At 37.4% G+C, this 21949-nt stretch overlaps 1 protein-coding gene across 2 annotated transcripts in view; it reads left to right on the top strand.

The window, feature by feature from the left end:
* GSG1L (GSG1 like) overlaps positions 1–21949 on the top strand; it is a 361289-nt gene that overhangs the window by 93749 nt on the left and 245591 nt on the right. The window lies entirely within an intron of this gene.

The raw sequence follows: 21949 nt of genomic DNA, 5'->3' as shown, positions 1-21949 counted from the left end.
TTTAGGGTATAAGCCTGGACTTCCCCAGACAATGGGAGAAAAGGTAGGGAAGGGGGTTTCTGGTTAGGGTCTATATAATCTTGTGTTTTGCAGTTTGCACTTTGCACTGCTTTACTGATAACACTTGTCTTTTAGGAGTTGTCCTTTCTCGAGAAATCATAATAAATTATTTTTGCTTTTTTATCTTGAGAGTCTCTAATTTTAATTTGAGTTGGGTTCATAACTGTCCCATACACTGATGTGGTGAATTGGAAGGGTTAAGAGTTTTAAAATGAATTAGTTAAACTTACTAGAATTGTGCTGCATGGAAAGTTGAAAGAAGAGCTAGCTATAGAGACAGAAGCAAGCTCTTTAGAGTCTGTTCTTTCTCTGCCTGTTGTGTTCGGCAGACAGAATCCTATGCTGTGGGTCTGTTGATATATGGAGTTGTTGTTGGGGGATGGGGAGGGAGGAAGATGGAAGGAAAAAGAGAGGGAAAGAGGGAGGGAGAGAGAGAGAGAGAGAGAGAGAGAGAGAGAGACAGACAGACAGACAGACAGACACAGAGACAGATAAAGAGACAGACACAAAGACATAGAGAGAAGAGGGGAGAAGGAGAGAAGAGAAGAAGAGGAGAGGAGGAGAAAAGGAAAAGAGGGAGAGAGAGAGACAGAGGGAGAGGGGGAGAGGAGGAGAGAGGAAGGGGAATGAGAGAGGGAGAGAAAGATGGAGGGAGGGAAGGAGAAAGTAAGAGGGGGCAAGAGGAGTGGGGAGGGCTCGAGAGAGACACAGAAAGAACAAGCACAAACACAAACCTGGGGCAAGGAACCTGGGGATGCTCCTGCTGAATCCAAGGAAAAGATTCTGTGTTTTTTTTCTTTTGAGGAAAATGCATTGCAGCACCTTAGGCTAGGATTTCAGCTAGAGGCAATGGTGACCACAAACAAGTATCCAGCAGTGTCCTGCAGAGACTGAGAGATCAAGGTCAGCAGTAGCAGAGCAAGGGCATCAATGACCAGCAGCATCAGCAGTATGAGTTATTTCTCCTTGCACACACCTTGCCTACCTCAAACTGGACTCTTGCTGAGTAGATGACAGATCCCAAAGGTGGGACTCCTGCTGGACCTAAAATAATAGTTCTGTGTTTTTCAGTTCCTAAGTTGAGAAGTTAGCTGAGTCCCAAACTAAAGGCAGTAGTAATGATAGCAAAGCAATAAATTAGGAGAAGCATCTGGTGAGATCCACAGAGCAAGGATTGGCAGAGACTGAAAAATCAAGGTCAGCAGAAGCAGTTCAGTTTGAGTTGTGAATTGATTTGCTTTGCACATGCATTGACTATTTATTTTCTCTAATTATGCATGTTTGTACTTGTGAATTTTACACATAAACTCTTCCCACTGATGCTGTATCTATGTGAGAGTGTGCCCCCAGATTAATATGGGAGATGTTTTGTTTTCCTACTATGATATTTCAGCAAATGCTTTTGCTTACTCACTCATCTCCCTTTCTTCTGTTTCTGAGTCTTTGCCTTCATTCCCTCTTCTTCATCCTTGTAATCAGTTCTTTTTTTTTTTTTAAACTTACTGAACAGGTGACCTTGTTCTTTACAGAACAGAGATGCCTTACCTGCTCCATGGAATCTCCCCATGCAATTAAAATCAGGAAAATGTTATGATGAATACCTAGTTTGTCTTAACTAATGGCTAATTCTTTTTCACAAAGTGTATATATGTCTTTTCCATAAAGTGCTTTTACAAAGCCTTATAATGGAAGGGAGTTGTTGATCCTGGATTCTTGAAAGCTATGTCAGAGAAGGCAAACACTAGTAGTTTTTGCCAAGCTGGAAAGGATTTGAATATGGATTTATGATGGATATTGGCTTTCAACTTAGGATCATTCTAGCCAAGTTCAGAGAGGCTTATCACCAGATGACTGATGAATAAGTGAAGAATTATCTTGGCTATTATAATCATCAATGATAGTCTGCTAAAGTGGGGGGAAATATACTTAATTGACTTGAGATATGAATTCTAAGTTTCTTGATCATGTATTTTTTAGTACTCTAAATCAGAGCTTCTTAAACTTTTCCCACTCCTAATCCCTTTTCACCTGAGAAATTTTTATGTGACTGAGTGTATAGGTATGTAAAATCAGCATATAAATCAAACATTTACTAATAAATTATAATTTCATGACCCTCACATTCAGTTATGTGACCCTATATAGGGTCGTGAATCACAGTTTCAGAAGCTTTGATCTATACTATAAAACTTCAGTATAATTTCTATGCACTGTGTGGATAATCTGTCACTATTGTTTTAAGAGGAGCTAGATTGTTGGACTTGAAATCAGGAAGATTTTACTGCAAATAAAGCCTAAGAAATGTCCTAGGCAAGTTACTTTGTCCCTTAATCCCTGTAGAAGGAAATGACAAATCAGTCCAGGATCTTTGCCAAGAAAAGCTTGCAAACAGAGGTCCATGGGGTCACAAAGAGTAGGGTACAGGTGGAATGACTGAATAGCAAAAAATTGTTTTAATTGACAAAAGTCAACTTGAAGCTCCTTTTTCTACTTTGTTGGAATCAGTGTAAAATTTCCCCCATTCTTACTGGTCATTCTTCCTGAAGCTTTACTTGAGCAAGATTTTTACAGCTTGGCTACCCCCATCCTTCCCATTTCCTCTCTCCTTTTATCATCTCTTCTGTTATGCCTTTTTTTTCACCCTCTAAATTTCCTTATCTTTCCTATTTTCCTTTCTTTTATCCATCTTCTCTCCTTCCTCATAGCCTCTCAAGTTATGTAGTATTCTCTTTCCCCTCCCTTTGATTCTTTCTCTCTCTCTCTTTCCCCCTCCTTTTTCCTCCTCCCTCCTTTCCTCTCCTTTTCTCTTTGTCTCTTCTCTCCCTCTCTGTTCCTCCCTTCCTCTTATCTCCCTTCCCTTCTTCTTGCTTAAGCTATGTCTAGTTGTTTATCTCCCTCCCTTTATTTCCTCCTTGTTTTCTCTGTCTTTTCCTTCTCTCTCTAGTCAAATCTGTTCATTTCTCTTCCTTTCCTTTCTTGTCCTCTTCTATCCTCTTTTGAGCTGTTTCACTTCTCTTCCTCCCTTTTTTCTCTTCCTCCCCACCCCTTCCTTTTACGAGTATTACAGCCACTCTGTATCATGTATCACCAGATAAGAGCTAAACAGGGATGGGAAAAGCTGCTTTCTTTGTTCCTAGCTAAATATTCTAGTCTCCCAAGCACCCAATCATAGAGCATCAAGTTGCAAAAAGCTGTATGTCCCTACTTTGTAGCAGGAGGAAAATCTGAGTTCCCCAAAGCTATTTGCTGTGTGAGAATTAAAATTGTCCAACATATAATAAAAGAGACTGAAACAGAGTTCTGAGTCAATGGCACTTACTAAAGAGTCCATTCCTTCCAATGAAATGGACCCCAGATCTTTCTCAAATTTTGAGATGTTTTATTTTTATTTATTTTGTTGAATATGTAATCTGGTTTCTGTCTCCAGATGGGTTGCATGTTTGACCCCTGAAATCGGGAGATGAAAGATAACATAATGGAGCAATTAGAAAGATCTTAGACATTCATTCTTCTCTGGGCTCCACTCCTCACCCTCTGGATTTATTTCTCTACCATGATCCAGAAGATCGTTGTTCCCTACAAGCTTTCCTAGCCTAGCAGATCCCTCCTTCCCTGATTGGTCACTTCCTCCCAAAACCTCCATTTTAAGGAGAGTATCCAAGTCGGTCAAACTTCTTTACCTCTCTGTGGACTCTTGATTCTCCAGAGAACGTTTTTCTCTACTGTGCCTCCCAGGGACCCTCCCCCACCACTTCCTAGCCTTTTATCCACTGTCTTCCCTCATCAGAATACAAGCTCTTTGAGGGAAGAATCTGTCTTTTTGCTTGTGTTTGTATTCCTAGCACTTAGTTCACTCCCTGGCACATGGTGAGCACTTTAATGCTTGGGTACATGTCTTATTGAACCCAGGAAGGTTTTTGTTCAAGGTCAAATAAGCAGCAGAGCCGGGGGCTACTTCTTTAAAGATCATGCTATTTCAATGCATCCCAATTTTCATGCTGCACTTAGTGTATTACATTAGCGTATAAACATTTTAAATGTATTTTCCTCATTTAATAAATCTAAATGTAAAAATAACGGTATCAGGGATGGATAAGTATGACCAAAGAAGAAATGTGGAGGACAGTAATTTGATGAGCAGAAAATTATTTAGGTAGACAGTTGCTAAATTTAATGTGATGGCAGCACCTTTGAGGAAGCTGGTGGGTGTATATACTCAGTGTTGATGTGATTGGCAGCTGGATAGCAAAATACAAAGAGCAGTGGGTCTAGAGTCAGTAAACCTGAGTTCAAATCTAGCCTGAGAAAGTCATTTAATCTATACCTGCTTCAGTTTCCTCATCTATAAAATGAGGATGATAATAATTATAATGTTTATAATATATTATAATTATATTAGATATATTATAAATTATATATACTAATTATAATTATATATAATAGTTTAAATTGTTATATGATTATAATAATAATTACAAATTGTTTTGTGAACCATAAAGCATTATATGAATGTTATAAAGCATAATTATTTGGATTGGATCATGGGGAGAATTTTGAATCATTTGCCCACTGATCTGTGGGTTCTTTAGTATTTTTAAAGAAAGGAATAGAGGAAATCGAGACAGCTCTGTTTTCATTGTTCTTTATACTTTCAATTACATCCTTGAAAATCTTGGGGTCAGATTACCAGACCTTTAGAATACTCATCTTTTCCCCATTCACAACCCCTTAATTCTGTCCTAATAATCCGGGATAGAAAAATTGGTTTGACTAGTTCAGTAAAACTATGACTTTCAAAAAGAGTGGGAAAGCCCAATAGGAGCCCAGCTTTATAGGAACCCAAAATCATTATCTCAAGAGGTATATGAAGAACGGCTTAGAGAATGGGAAGATGGATCACATCCCATACTCCCTGAAGTAGCCAATTTTGGGACTTGCCTCCAATATGCTTACCTTACCCTTGATGCATAATTGTTTAGAATTTCCTGACTCTATCCCTCTCTAGCTACTATACAAGTTTCGACTTCTCTATTGTGTCCTAGAATCAGTCTCTCAAGACATTTATAAACTAACCATGACCAAAAACATGAATGCCCCAAGGAACAGTTGTACAAATGCCATCAAGGAAATTTCATCCTTTGTCAACAACAACCACCCTCTTTCTCTTAGACCCTTTGGTGTTACCTGTACCAATCTCAGAGTGATCTTTGTATTTTGGGCAAGGAGTGAAGAATGAGACTCAGCTTCCTCTCTAGCCTTATTATATATTATTCCCTTTCCTGTACTATATAGTTCAATTAAACTGTCTTTTCTTTTCTTACATTCATATAAAAACTTAATAGAAATATCCAAACAAGAATAAGAAAGTAAGGTAAACTTCCATCCATTAAGCAGAATCATGTAAAGAGGAACAGATTTATATTGAAAACTTTCTGCTGAATGGAAGTCAGAGAAAATTCACTTTTGTTCGCTGTTTTACCATTGTGTATAGTAATAACCTACACAGAGAAATAGGTTTTCTCTTGAAAGGCTGTTCTATTCATTGTTGCAACCTATTATTTGATTTCTGTATTGTTCATTTTTCAATAACAATTTATATTAAAGAAGAAATTCACCTGTTTGGCTAGCTACATTGATTAAATAGTTGAATAATTAGTTGCTAACAAAAAGTTAATATTTACAAGTCTGCCCTGCTCCTCTAAGTAACATAAAGGAATTTGTGTGTATCTATGTATGTGTGTCAAAATAATGAAGCAGCTTCAATCACATTGCTCTCACTAAAAATATCAATAATTAGTAACATTAATATACTGCATAATGAATGTGTACAAAATTATTGTTAACAATTAATATTGTAAGAGGAAAACAGTGGCTTTTGTCATTAATAAAACATTACAAATATTTATTTCATTTTGATATCTTTCAAATTTTGGTGTGTTTTATAATATGCCTAATATGTTAGTAAATGTATACACACACACATATATATGTATATAAATATATGGGAAAAACAGGTAAAACTTTTTTTAGCTGATGGGGTACATGATTATAAAAACTTGGAGACTACTCTAGGAGAGACGAGGAAGTCTGACGTGCTTTGGTTTTTTTTTTTTTTTTTTTTTTTTTGGTTTTTTTCATGAAGATAGCCACCATTGGACAAGATTCTGCAGTGATGAAAGACATATATAACCCATTCAGATATGAAGGCTATTTTTTTCAGAAGATTTTCAGAGATCTTCTTTGATTTGCTTCATGTCTTGATTTTAGAGTGGCACAAGACTTTCAAATCCATGAGACACCTTGGGGGAGAGTGGAACACATATATCAGACACAAGCTTCTTGTTTTCTTCTGGTGGAAGTACTGAAGTAAGGACTACATGGAAAAATATCAAAGGAGACAGAAGAAGAAATCCAGACCGCTACAGCTGAGTTCCTGAAAAATCTTGGAGCCTTAATTGCCTCTTCCTTTTCTCACTACCCTAAAGACATCACTGTGCAGCTCTTAGAGATTGACTGGTTTGTATAACATATATCAACACTGAAGTCAAAGCAAAGGTGACTTAAATACCGGTTCTTTTCCTAAACCAAGCATGAGTATATTTCCTAGATGTTTTCATCTCTGGTCTGTGGTCCCAACTCTGTTCTTTCTTTCCCACATCTGTTGCTAACAACTACCATCTCCTCAGTTCCCCAGTTCTTTCCAATCCTATCTGGGGGATAATCTGAGTGAAGTCATCATTGTTGAAATCTTAGAGCTGGTTAGGAAAAATATAGGTTTTGTCTGTGATGAATATGAAAAATTTGATCTCTTTCTTTGCCCTGTAGACCCCAGACCACCCTTCTGCTGCATTCTATCAGCAAGTGTAATCTCTGCCTCCATCCCATGTAGTCACCTTTTCATTTTTTGTTGTTTGTTTTATTAATTCACTTGGCTTCTGCCTTGGAATCATGTCAGAAATTCTGATGTGTGGAAAAAGAAACTCAGATGAAGGAGAAAACCCAGGGAGCATATTGTTGTGGATGGGGCTGTGTTGGCTCAGAACACCCAGTGTTGAACATTTGTCCCATCTGCTGGCTAATATAATCTCATAATTTTCAGCCATCTGCCTCACTCCCCAGTGATACAGCAGAGAGTCTGGGATGAAAAAATAGCCAGCAAACAGAGAAGGACTTGGCCAAAAACAAAAATATTCTGATTATTGAAGCTTTTCTGAAGTGCCAAAGACCAGTGGAGACATTTATCATTGAATGGATGTCACCAGGAATCAGAAAGCAGAGAGGGAAATTCAAAGTGAATTTTCAAGAGGGTTGGAAAACCCCCAGCTTGCCTCCTATCAATTGGTACAGTAGGTGATTGGAATTAATTCCCAGAAACAGCTTGAATCCTGCAAGGTTGAATATTTTGATATTGTTTTGCTTTCATTTGGAATTTCATTTAGAATTGAATTCTTTATTGTCTTTTAGGGAAAGATAAGGCTTCCATTACATAGAGAGGTTTTCTAGGTATTATATGAATAAAATTCACTGCATGAATTTTACCAGAGGAACAAGAGTCTTCTCTCTGCCTCTCTCTCTGTCTCTCTGTCTCTCTTTCTCTTTCTGTCTGCCTGTCTCTGTCTCTGTCTCTCTCGTCCCCCGTTCACTCTGTGTATGTGTCTGTCTCTCTGTCACTCTTTCTCTCAGGAACAATGGACAATATCTTTTTTTGTCTTTCCCAAAGCCAGTTTTCTCCTGTCTCCTAATCATTGCAATGTCTGGCTCCACATCATCTCTGTTTGAGAGAGGGCAAAAACTAGAGGTTTTCCTTCTTTGTTAAACTGAAGGCATGACCATTTCTTTAAAGCCTGGATTGCTGAATTCAAAGGTGTTCAGAATTCTTGGTCATCTCTTCCCAAGCTCTTGAACTTCAGGTTGATGGAGCTAACCTCACTCTGTGACAGCTAGGTCTGAGCTCACTGAGCCAAAGGAGAGGAAAAATTTCATAGATAAAAGCCAGCATGATGTTGTACCAAGCATACTCCTTGGGAGTTAGTAAACCTGGAGGTCTTCTAATATTTGCCTGCTAGGATCCTGGAACCACTTGATCCAGGAAATAGAAAAAAGATCAGAAGGTAGCACCAAGGACCCAGCAATGCTGACCTAATGAGAGAACTATTTTCCAGCCCTTGGGATTTTGTGCCCAAGATCTTGAGCAGTTTGCATCTGGGGCAAATGACTTTTACAGGGACTCACACAATACAGAGAGGGAAACCTAGACAGAACAGGTCTAATGGCCTCTGGAGCCTTGTTATTTTGCCATGAAAAAGTTTACCTGGCTCCCTTGTGCTCCCTTTTTCTCAACATACCCAGCTCAGCAGCTGCACTGTGCTATACTAACCTCAAAAATAAAACACAATCACCGAGACTTTGGCTCTTGTGCTTTTATGTGCTGCCTAGAGACAGCCTCAGAAAGGGAAAGAGACTAGTGTCTTTGTGAGGGTTGTTGGCAGCAGCTGCTACCTTCCCATCCCCAAAGATCAACTGCTTTGCTTTCCTTAATATGGTAATAATCCCAGCCTGGCCTTTTGGAGGTGAATGTGGGACCTTGGCAAATCATCTAGTCTCTCAGCCTCAGTTTCTCCATTTGTGAAATGAGGATGGTGATATTTATACTCTAACAGCACAGTGCAATTGTGTAGACCAAATCTGATATTACATGTAAAGCTCTTTAATGTAAATATTATTTACCATTATTATTCCTGGAGTAAAGTTTTACTTCATTGTTTCACTATGGCCAGGAAGTGATTCTGGGTTTTTAAAGACTATTCCAAGGAAATATAATATCTTACAAGTCTCATCAAGCTGCAAAGACTTTGATTATGAACCTTGCGATGGACTGTGTCTATTGTTTGAAGACCAGCCTAGTTTTGAGAGGTTCATCATTTGAAGTTTGGACCATTAGGTAATGATTTTTTGATGTTGGGCCTATTCTCACCAATGAAATCACAAAGTTTTTGAATTGCTGGAGTTGATGAAATCATTATTATGTTATACAGAGCCACATGGATGAGAAAGATTACCTGTCCTTTGCCAAGAAGAGGCATTTTATTAAATTTAATCAATTAATCAACAAGAATTTGGCTAGACACTGTGCTGAGGTTTGGGATAAAAAGACAAAAATGGAGCAGACTCTTCTCTCAGTGAGCTTACTTTCTATTGGGAGAGAGGCAAAGTAGAGCATCTGTTTTATCTGTTTTACCAAAGGATTTTGATGATAGCTTGTGGACTACTTGAGCTCTTCAAGTTGTTTTATCTATTGAAGTAAAGAGGTGCTGTACCTTAAAGAGAGTTGCCTTCCTTTTGCCCTAGAAAAGTCTTTGGGGAAGAAGTTTGCAGGAGTGAGCTTAATTCACTGCCTGAGTTTTTGGGAGACACTCGAGTAAATATGAACGTGGGCGAAGCAGCTGGCATTTGAGCAGCCATTGGGACAAAGTTGTAGCTTGCCACTCCCTTCTTTGATGAACACAGCCAGAATGGTAACCTCAGACTGAAATGAGAGTTTGTGTGGACCAAATTTTCCATAGAAGAGAACTGATACCAGATAGTGATTTGTTCCTCTCTCCTTCCATCCTCTCCTCCCCATGAGAGAATATTTTAAGTCTGTAGCTTACCTGCTCTTTTAATGTTTTCTTTTTAAATTTATGTTTAATTAGTTTTGAAAGATGGCATAAAATGAAACGTGGTCAACCATAGTAATTTACCAGTAATGGGATTTAAGGGAGAGGGATAGCGACTAGGAAGTTCTTTCTCTATGGAGGTAGGATGAAACAAGAAATAGAATCTCTGTCAGGGATTTCTGATATCTTAATTAATTTAAATTTCATAAAATCTCAGTGTATTGTAATAGCATGAATCTAATTTTCTTTTAGAAGGAGGATGACAGTAGTTTTTGTCAGGTGGGAGCTTAAACAAACTGCCTTAGTGAGCCAGTTGGTTTTCTCCATCATTATAGGCTGGAGATTCCCTATTTTGGGGTGGAACCAAGGTAAGTAACTAGAAAGAAAATCAAATCTGTTAGAAGGAGGTGGGTGGTTAAAAAAGGTGGGCCAGTACTCACATTCCAAAGGTAGAAGCCAGAAGGAGAGGCAATAAGCATTTTAATCCTCCCTTTCCTATGGCAGCCCAGCAAAATCTTTTCACCTTAAACAAATAACTTCTAACAGAGACATAGCTACCCAAATATATACAGAACACATTTAATAAATGAAAAGTATTTTGAGAAGGAGGGCACTAATTGTGGGGATCAGGAAAGCCTTCATGTCGAAGGCAGAGCTTAAGCTGAATTTAGAAGGAAATTCAAGGTAGAGAGGAGGAAGGAATCTAAGTAAAGTAAAAATCTGCCCCTTTGCCACATTAGAGCCTTTCACACTACTTAGAAACTGTTCATGTCAAACATTCCCAGATTTAAACAATTGCCTTGGGGATCCCAAGAAAAATCCTCTGAGGGAAAGATAAGGTTTTTTTAAAATTTTCTTCTCAAGATTTGTTCAAAGGGTTGTATTTAAAAAGAAATATGACTATTCCTTTGATACCTTTTTATCCATGGTTTGTGATCATTGAGATTCACAACTATTCTTAGGTAGGTGGACCTTTAGGAATTCACATTCATGCAAATTAGTATATGTCTAGAAAGGTTCTGCATCTAAATTAAGAAGAAAAATTATCTTTGCCCAAGAAAGCAGAGAGCAAGTTAAAATTTTAAAGAAAAATGCCAAGTGTACAAATCCTTACTTTTGACTGCTCTTTCCCCTTAAGAAGGAGAGGTGTCTGCCTCTCACAAGTCCAGCATTTACTAGAATGTATTAACTGTTCTTTTCCTTACATTCCAGAGCTAGTCTGTCTTGCTTTTCTAGTTTTGCCTCCTCTTAGCTCTTCACATATTTATATTCTCATCCAGCTGTAGCTTTTCAGTGCATCTGTTTCCAGATTCTGTTCCTCCACTCTTTGTGGATAAATGGAAGGACTTGTAGATACCATTCGACCTCCTCTTTTCACATGTAGAAAAACAGAAATAGGATATGCTTGATTTTGCAGACATCTTGCCTGTAAACTACCATGGATGGAAGTTGGTCTCAAGTATGAACCATTTAGGCTTCATGAGTGTAAAAGTAACTTTTTTTAATTAAAGGTTTTTTATTTTCAAAACATATGCATGGATAATTTTTCAACATTAACTCTTGCAAAAACCTTGTGTTCCAATTCTCCCTCTTCCCCCCCATTCCCTCCTCCAAATGACAAGTAATTAAATATGGTAAAAAGATGATAAATTCCAGATATGCATTCATATTTACAAAATTATCTTGCTGCATAAAAAAAGTCAAATCAAAAAGGAAAAAAATGAGGAAGAAAATAAAATGCAAGCAAACAACAGCAGAGAATGAAAATGCTACCTACAGAGGAACATTCAGGTTCTTTTGCCTGACATTCAAGGTGCTACCTCCCTTTTCAATCTCATTTCATATTGTTTCCTGACATTCTATACTCCAGTCAAACTGAACTATTCTCTGTTTCCCCAAACATATATTGTTTTCATACTACTTCCTTTGTTTTCTGTGACTGGAATGCTCCCTATCACTTGCTTAACCTTCTAAAATCCTACCCCTTGGTTGAAGCACAACTTGAATGCCATCTCTGCTATGAAGCCCTCATTGATGACTTTGTTTTTAAGTAGATTTATTCTTCCACACTCAGGATCAAGGTCAGGAAGTATTTACTAAGAACCTGCTATGTGCCAGGCTGATGACGCAGATATAAGGGCTGGAACATTTCCTACTTACAGTGAGCTTGCACGCTAATGGGAGAGACAAGAAGTACATATTGTCAAAGAAAAAAAATATATTAACGGCATTCAGTGCAGTTGTTTTTCAGTTGTGTCCAACTTTTTAAGATCCCATGTGATTTTTGGGGAGAAGGATACTGCAGTGGTTCGCCATTTCCTTCCCTAGTTCATTTTACAGATAAAAAAAACTGAAGTAGACAGGGTTAAGTGACTTGTCCAGAATTACACAGCTGCTAGCATTGGAGGCTAGATCTATTAATGATGTATTCTGCATTTTATGCATGAATCTACCAGGAGTATGTTATTTAGTTTAATAATCTAATATCTCTAAGCATTTTTACACTAGAAAGAATGTCACAAGGTGGCACATTCCATATCTTAGGACATGAGACTGTCCCCCAAGAGAACGGGAGGTAACATTCATTGCTGTTATTGCTCAGTCATTTCATTTATGGCTGACACTTTGTGATCCCATTGGGGATTTTCTTGGCAAAGATACTGGAGTGGTTTGCCATTTTCTTCTCTAGCTCATTTTACAGTTGAAGAAACTGAGGCAAACAGTGTTAAATGAGTTGCACACAACTAATACATATCTGACCCTGGATCTAAACTCAAGGCTTCCTGACTCTGAGCACTCACTACCTCTCTGCCTTCTAAATTAAAAAAAAACAACAATAAAAAATAATGTTCCCTACCCTGTAACTTAAGGACCGTTGGGACTTTCCATCTGCCCTGCAACTGCACTCTGTTATATATGTTGTGAGTTCTTATATAGAATGTGAGTTCCTCAAGAATGTTGTTCACTCATTTCTCACTCTTTGAGATCTCATTTGGGGTTTTCTTGGCAGTATTCTTGCTAAGTGTCACAATGGACAGAGCCCCAGGCCTGGAATCAGGAAGACCTTGGTTCATCTGTGAACTCAGACACTAGCTGGGTCACCCAGGGCAAGAGACTTTATTCCGTTTGTCTCAGTTTCCTCATCTGTAAAGTGTGCTGGAAAAGGAAATGGCACTCCAACATCATTGCCAAGAAAACCCCAAATAGTATCATGGAGAGTCAGAAAGGACTAAACAACAAAGTTTGGGATTGATATTCCAATATAATAGTTGTTGCTCAGTTCTTTTCTAGAGCACCCAGTGTTCTTTAAGAGTAAACAAGGGTGTCTCCTCCAGATTCTTAATTCTTTTCTCAGAAGAAAAGAGTAGGGTAAGGGATAGAAGAGGAGGAATTGGATTGGTAGTTCAGTCTCTTCTGGGGTGGAGAAAGTCAATATCTACCTAAATAAGACTAGAAGTATTCTTTGTTTATCTGTTTCCCTGTGAAAGGCCTTTTGTTCTTGATCTAACCTACCTTCAAACTGGGAAGTCCAGAAAGAGTTTAGACCACAGGGAGATAATTTTTTTTAAAGTGTTAATATGCATCTACACTACAGTATTTTGTCTCGTTTGATTTCCACAGCAATGCAGTAAAGTTAAATGTTACTATTGTCTCCATTTTACAGATGAAGAAACTGAGGCTGAGAATGGGTAAATGATTTGCTCAGGGTCCCACAGGTCATATCTGTAGTAGGATTCAAACTTGAGTCTTCCTGACTTCAAGTCCTAAGCTCTATCCATTATGTCTCCAAGCAAGTTATATAAAACATAAACATAAAATTAAAAAAATACCTATCTCCATCTATTTATTTATTTACCCATCTACTCATCTAGTATCATACATAAATATAATAGCCAGTTTGGGAAGGAAAATACTATCATTTCAGGGAGATCAATCAATCAAACATTTATTAAGTGCCTACTAGAGATGGTACCTGAAGGGCATCTTAAAGGAGGAAAATGACTGAGACAAAGCTAAGAAGGGAGTGCCTTCCGGACATATGGGAGAGACAGTGAATACAAAGGTAGAAATATACAGAAATGGGAACAGAGAGCCCAGTTTGGCTGGATCAATGAACATGGGAGGGGACATAACACCTAATGAGATTAGAAAAATAAATTACATAGAGCTTTCCAAATTTAACAGTTCTTTATATTTTATCTTAGAATAGCTTAAAGGAAGCTTGGTGATGCCGTAATGCACAGAACCCTGTGCCTAGACTCAGGAAGATTCATTTTCCTGATTCTTAATCTGGTCTCAGACACTTACTAGCTGTGTGACCCTAGGCAAGTCACTTAGCCCCATTTGCCTCAATTTCCTCATCTGTAAAATGAGCTGGAAAGGGAAACAGTAAAGCACTCCAGGAGAAGGAAATGGCAAATCACTCTAGTATATTTGCCAAGAAAACAGTCAGACCCAACTGAACAACAACAAAAGAGGAAATCACTGGAATTGGTTGAATAGGGGAATCACATGATCAGGGCTGCACTTAAAGAAAATTACTTTGGCATCAGATTGTATCTAGAATAGATTGGAATTGTGAGAGACAAGAGGTAGGGAGAACAATTAAAGAGACTGCTATAATAATCTAGGTAAGAAGGGTTTAGATGAGATGTTGTGAAGGGAGAAATGACAGAATTTGGCAACTGATTGGATATGAGGAATGAGTCAGTGAGGAGACTAGGATAATGCAGAAATACTGGAAAGATGATTTTACTGTATAGAATAGAATACTTAGAAAAGGTAGAATATCTTTGTTTTATAACTCTAAGTCACTTACTATGTAGTAGTGTCTATATTTCCTTTCTATGATGTTTCAGATTCCTATTAAATTGCTTAGTCACTTTTTCTTGAGGGCAGGGACCATATCAACTCCTTTTCCTCCTCTTCCTTCTTCTCTTCCTTGCTTCTATTTATATATGTTTTAAGGTTTGCAGAGCCTTTTTTCAAATATTTCATTTTATCCTTACAATCTTGGGAGATAGGTACAATAGCACCTTATGTATTTATTATTATTATTATAAGGGTTATTATCATCATTTTTACAGATGAGGAAATTGAGCCAGGCAAAAGCCCAGGGTCACACAGCTAATAAGTGTCAAATTTGAGGTCAAATTTGAATTGAAGTCCTTCTAGCAACAGTTAGAGCTCTTTCACCTACTTAGCTTTAATATTGTTCCCTCTACTTAGTAGCACACTCCTTCATATACAGTAGACTTTTATTAAATGTTTGTTGTACCATAGATACAAAATTTCAGTTTTGATTGGGATTCAATTCAATATACATTTATAAAACACTTACTCAGTGTAAAGCCCTTAGAAAAGACAGAAGTCTGTCCTCATGGAGGTTTCAATCAAGTGGGAACATGACTCATATACAAATAATAATGATTCAAAATAATTTTTAAAATATGCAAACATAATACTATGTGAGATTATCAGTATGGAGGATGGGGGGGCGTTTCCTGACAGTTGTAGCATTTGAGTTGAATTTTAAAGCCTTTTTAAGAATTTATAAGTTAGGCAAATATAAGTACTTGAGACAGAAAGTCTTTAGAGAAGTGATTCTTAACCTGGTATCTGTAAATGTGGTTTTTGTTTTTGTTCTTTTGAATTTTGTAACTATTATAAGCTAGTATATCTAATATAATTAGCTTCCTTTTCAATCCCATGTAATTTATTTTATGCATTTAAAAACATTCGGAGAAGGTATTTGTAGGCTTCACCAGATTGTCAAACTGGTCCATAGCACAAAAATGATTAAGAATTTTTGCCTTCACTTGGCTCATTTCAACAATGATGATTCAAGGCAATTCCAATAGACTTGGGAGGGAAAATGCCAACCATATCCAGAGAGAGAACTATGGAGACTGAATGTGGATCAAAGCATAGCATTTTCACCTTTTGATTGAATTTTTGCTTGATTTTTTTTTCTCACATTCCCCCCAACTTTAATCTGATTTTTCTTATGTAGCATGATGAATATGGAAATATGTGTAGAAGAAATGCACATATTTAATCTATATCAGGTTGCTTGCTATCTTGGGGAGGAGATATGGGGGGAGGAAGAGGGAAAAATTTGAAACACAAGATTTGCTAGGGTGAATGTTGAAAGCTATCTTTGTATTACTGGGGGAAAAATACTATTTCAAACAAGAATTTTTGCCTTAGAGAGAATTTCTTACTAGTTCTCTCACTTGGTCTGAATTTCCATCCCTTTTCTTTAACAAATTCAGTAAACTTTACTTACTGTGCTTACTATGTGCAGAAATCTGTGCATGGCATTGGGGAAGATGCAAAGATTCTTTTGATGAACATATGAGTTCATGGAGGATGTAAAATTCAGAGAGAAATATTTAGAAAGAAAAATAAACCTTTAACATATTTAACATGTATTGGTCTACCTGCCATCTTGGGGAGGAGGGGAGGGAAAGGAGGGGAAAAATTGGAACAAAAGATTTTGCAATTGTCAATGTTGAAAAATGCATGTATCTTGTAAATAAAAAGCTATAATAAAAAAAAAAGAAAAACAAACCATGAGAACATGAGTAAAGGGACTAATAGTGTACTTTTAGATAAGTGTTGGAAGAAATGTTAATATCTGATGGGGTGGGACTTAAAGGATGGCTAGAATTTTGACAGATGGAAATGAGGGCATGGACTTTGCAAACATAAGCAATGTAAGCAAAAACACAGGGGCAAGAAAGAGGTGTGAAGGGGCAAGAAAAAGTATGAAGGGGCAACAAATAACATAGCTTGTTTGGGGTGCAGACTAAGTGGACCAGTTCTGTCCTTGCCTCAGATTCCCCAGAATTCTAAGCTCATGTCTAATGCTTAAATTTCTTCAAGCTAAACTTTTTTTTCTTCCTTTTGCTTTCTTTCTTTCTTTCTTTCTTTTTTTTTTAAACAAGAATCTCCTGTTGCCTGTCTTTGCTTTTCTTCCCCCCAGGCAAAATTTCCTTTTCTCCTGTAGACAGTGAAATGGTTCAGGGTTAATAGCTTTTCTGAGGGGGAGGCAGGAAAAAAGACATTTGTGTTCAGACTTAATGCCTCCTAGTGAGCCATTCGGGCCTCATTCAGGTAGATCTACCAAGGGCTCTTTGTATGCTTCATTTACAAATCAACCTTTTTGTAAGAAAAGGCAGGATGATATTGTGGACAGTCTTTGTTTTGGAGTCATGAGGCCTTTTGTTTAAATTCTGGTACTGTTTACAATTTGGGTAATTTTGGAGTGAATCTCTTTACTCTTCTGTACCTCAATATCCTCAATCCTAAAATGAGATCTTTAAATTTGTAGTTGTTCAGTTGTGTCCGACTTTTCATGACTCCATTTGGGGTTTTCTTGGCAAATATACTGGAGGACTGACCATTTTCTTTTCCAGCTCATTTTATAGATGAGGAAACTGAGGGAACAGAATGAAATGACTTGTCCAAGTGCCTGAGACTGGATTTGAATTCAGGAAGATGAGTGGGCTCCATCTAGCTGGCCAGATAATTGGGTTGGATGGTTTCTAAATGGCCTTTCGGTTCTCCAGTTTAGTGTCTATTGTTGAATTCAAAGTAGATCTATTGTGGTACGATGGGGGAAAACTCAATATTCCATAGGAATGGCAGCCCAGGTCTCAGAGAAGCTATAGCAAAAAATTTTTGCTACACTATGATATGTGGCAAAGCATACATTAATAGTTAAATTCCTATATATCAATGTTAAATTTCTCCTGTAGTGATGTGTTTGTGTGTTTGTGTGTTCATGTAGGGACTTCCACTGCCTCAACTCACATTTTCACCATTTTGCTTTGTCCTTTCACTAGTCATACAAGAAACTCTAGTTTTCTTAATTCTCCCCCTTTTTTGCTTCTTAATTCTAACCCAAACTAGAGAGTAATAAGGGATGATGGGTTAATAAGCCAGCCCTTAATATATCAGGCTGTTCTTGACATTTTCCATTGTGTGGGTCTGCCCTTCAAGCTCCAGAGTCCTACTTCCTTCTCACAGCAACGCTGCCCAGACTCTCTGGGGTCCTCTGCCAGGACTGGAGCTTCAGGACTGAGCTCTCTGGATCAGTCTTATCTTAGCCCCTGCTGGGTAGAGAATAATGTATTCTATGAAGTTATCTTCTTTAAAGGGATAACTGAAGGTGAAGCACCTCAGAGAAGGTCAAGTGACTTCTACCAGTTAAAAATGTCTTTCTTGTGCCTTGCTTACCCTTTGACCCCCCTCCCCCCCGGTCCAGGAATACGTCTGCTTCACAAAACTTTCTTTACAAAATGCTTTATTCCATGGACCCAGCGGAGTTATTTCTGAGGCAATAAAGTGTCTACTCTAAGACATGCCTAAGAATGGAACATTGGAAACGACTGAAAATATTTACCGTTTAAACTTAAGATTCTTATGTCTAGACAAGCTTTTCATTTCTGTAGGATTTTTGTTTTTGTTTTTAGCAATGTAACAGAAATATATGGAACATGGAGAGTCTATCTAGCCACACATGTATATGTACGTATATTTTTGCATGTGATCCACCATGTGATAAAATAATTGCAAACTAGCTAAGTATTGTAGCATATTATCAACGACAATTTGTAGTCAATGAGTGACATAAAAGACAGCATTAGGGACACGTATTATCAGAAAGGAAAATGACTAAATTGTGTTACAGCGATGAGGGGATAATAAATGGACAGTCTGGTGTTGCAATAGTATCTGAAATATTAAAAGAGAAGGTCTCCGGGTATGGAAGATTTATGAGGAGAAAAGGACAAGGAAGAAGATGTAAATAGGTTGTAATTTGTACCAGTGAAGGGCTTAACCACACCACTAAGATTACACATTCATCCAAGCAGCAAAGTATGTATAGAAAAATAGACAAATCCTGTTATAAAATGATTTTCCCTTTATAGCAAAACAGTATGTAACAGGAAATAGTCTGTGTATTGTGGTGGAATGCACTTTGGATTTTATATTCAGAGACCTGGTTTTAATTCCCAACTTTAATTTTAATTCCAACTTTTAATTCCCAAAATTCTTTACTCCCTGTGTCATCATAGGTAAGTCATTTAGCTTTGTGGGACTCAGTTTCTTCATCTGTAAAATGAGGGATTTCTAGTGTTCCTTCTAGTTCTAAATCATATGAATTCTAATGCATAAGGCATCTTTCTAACTGTCATAATCTGTATAACAACCATATGATCTTATTTAATGTTTTGTTCCCCCACACTTTTAGGGTAACAGGGTACTAATATGAATCAGAATTTCTTAAACTTTTTCTACTCATGATCCCTTTTCACCTAGAAATTTTTATGTGATCTCAGGTATACAGGTATATAAAACAGATTTACAAACCAAACATTTATTGATAGTAAATCATGATTTCATGACCTCCACATTTAGTTATAAGACTCTATATGGGGTTATATGTAAACAACAGTCTTGAAGATCATCTATTTTGTGTAACATTTTATTTACTAGCATAGATAGAAAAACCAGAAAAAGCTGTCTACAGTTGCTCTACCCGTTCTTCTTTTATTTGCTTTTCAACCCTCTGTAATCTGTCTTGACTGTTATCATACAATTGAAACTACTCTCTTTAAAGTTACCAATTCTCTTAATTGTCAAATCTAATAGTCTTTTCTCAGCCTTTGTCTTTGTCTTTGTCCACAGCACTTTTCACATGATTTATCATTCTCTGCTCCTGAATACTTTCTAATCTGTATTTTTAAATTTTGTTTTTGATGATTCTGCTCTTGCTTGGTTCTTCTGTTTGTCTGGTTCCTCCTCATTCTATCTGCTGGTGCATGATCTAAATCACACCCCTTAATTCTGGGTGTCCCCCATGCCCGATAAATAAGTCAGGCCTTAATTTGTAGCATTTGTGAAGTGTAGTGCTGTCACCAAAATTAACATTGGACTCTCGAGAGCCTGTAAAAACTGGTTTCAGCATTCTTCTGTGGTTAGAATTCATAAGAAGAGACTAGGGTTGAATAATCCTAGGAATTGTCCGAAAAGAGAGGTTAACTTAGTTGTTTCTAATTCCTTCTCTCTCATTCCCTGACCTCACCAGCCTCCATATATTTGAATGACTGAAAGAAAAACTACATGGGTAGTTACCATGTGGCAAATTTTGCTCTGAGCGTACAAAACCAAAGAGTCCCAGCCCTCAAGAAGCTTGTATTCTAAAGAAGGAAATAAAATTCACAGGAGAGTAATTTCGAAGGAGATGCTCTTTGGTTTGGAAAGTTACCCAGATAAGGAATGGGGCCACTGGGGAGTAAATGAACAAACCCATTGAATAAAATAATAAGAACCATGATCATAATCATGGTTCCAGAACTGAAGGGAATGGGGAGAAAAGTAGTTGTGATATTGTAGAGGAGGTGATTGGGCAGTAGGGAGTAAAAAGAAGTATGAATTCCTTGAAATAATTGGTCCAGCAAATGTGGATCACAACATAGTATTTTCATGTTTTTTGTTGTTTGCTTGCTTTATTTTTTTCCTTTCTCATTTTTCCTTTTTGATCTTGTGCAGTGTGATACATATGGAAATAATATATGTGGGAATGTTTAACATATATTGAATTGCTTGCTATCTAAGGGAGATGGTGGGGGAAAAGGAGGAAGAAAAATTTGGAATACAGGATTTTGCAAGAATGAATGTTGAAAATTGCATGTATTTTGAAAATAAAAAGCTATTATTAAAAAAGAAAGAAATATTGGTCTGGGAGAGGCAATCACTGATCCACACAAAAGAACTCCACTGTGGAAGTTCCTGAGATTAAAGGGTTAAAATCTCGGGGCAAGTTCTCCAGTATGATCAACAAGGAGATTGCCAAGGTTATAGAGATAGCCTTGGAATTTAATTAACATCTCTGTGCCGTTGAATCCTCAACCTAATATCTAACTCAAGTCTCTCTTGTGAATTCCAACCAACTGTATATTTCACAATGAATATCCTATAGGTATCTCAAGCTTACATCAAAAATTAAACTCCATCTTTTCTCCAAATTCATTTCTCCTCTGAACTTCCCTATTGCTGAGGGTATATATTACCATCTTCCCAATTATCAGAATTGCAACACTGGCATTACTTTTGGCTCCTTATTCTTCCTCATCCCACATATCAATTGCCAAATCTTGCCATTTTTATCTCCACAATATTTCTGATATAAATATATGTATGTACATGTATATATGTACACACATGTGTATGTATGTAGACATACACATACATGCAATATGTGTGTGTATACATATCTATCCATCTATCTATACCTTTCTGCTCACATAGCCACTATCCCAGTTGAGGAACTCATTATTTCTTTCTTAGCTTATAGCAAAAGGGTCCTACTGGGTCTCCCTAGCTTAAGTCTTTTCCTACTCCAATCCATTCCTGCTAAAGTGATTTCCCTGAGGTCCATCCATTCATCCAACAAATCTCTCTTTTTCTCTGTCTCTGTCTCTCTCTCTGTGTCTTAGCGTGTGTGTGTGTGTATGTGTGCCTCTTTCTGTTTCTCTCCTTTCAGGAATACTTTCAGGATTACTTCGGTACATCAACTACTCAAGGAGGAAACTAAAGAAAGCTGTTTCAACCCTTCTTTCTTTCTGACTCACAGCTTATTGGACAAGAAACCCAGAGCCTTCCATGAGATTAATATGTACAATATGTTGAAAATTGCTTTATACATTTCCTCCTTGCCCAGCTTTATTTTAGACCCATTCCTTAGCATAGAAAGCTAAAGGAATCTCACTGTGCTGCCAAACAAAAGTGATTTATGTATGTTCTGAGAGGCTTTCTGACTGACAATCTGTGTTTTGTGTTCCAAGGTCTTTTTGATTCTATGACTATATTTTGTTATTAGGGCAGACAAAGAGTTAAATTATAAGGGCTTATCCTTGATAGATGTGATGGGGAGATTTCAGCCCAGAAGAAATCAGGGCTCATTTGTTCATTTTCAGACATTAATAATTTAACGTTTATTAAAAGCTTTGAGGAAGGAGAAGTGTTGTAGTTAGTGATGGGCCTTACAGATGAACCTAAATAAATAGGCAGGTGTTGAGTGTTTTCATTATTAATGGCTCAGAGAAAGCCCTGACAAGGCATCCAGAATCTCTTAAATTATCTTCTTTCTGAGGTTGCTCATTATAAAATTTTCTTTCACCTCTTCAGTCTGAAAGCATTTAGCCAGTCCCAGTGGAGAC

Source organism: Sarcophilus harrisii, chromosome 1 (assembly GCF_902635505.1).
Source record: "Sarcophilus harrisii chromosome 1, mSarHar1.11, whole genome shotgun sequence".
In the NCBI taxonomy this organism is placed as follows: domain Eukaryota; kingdom Metazoa; phylum Chordata; class Mammalia; order Dasyuromorphia; family Dasyuridae; genus Sarcophilus; species Sarcophilus harrisii.
The sequence above is the reverse complement of the archived record's forward strand: the minus strand, read 5'-3'. Positions and strand labels throughout refer to the sequence as shown.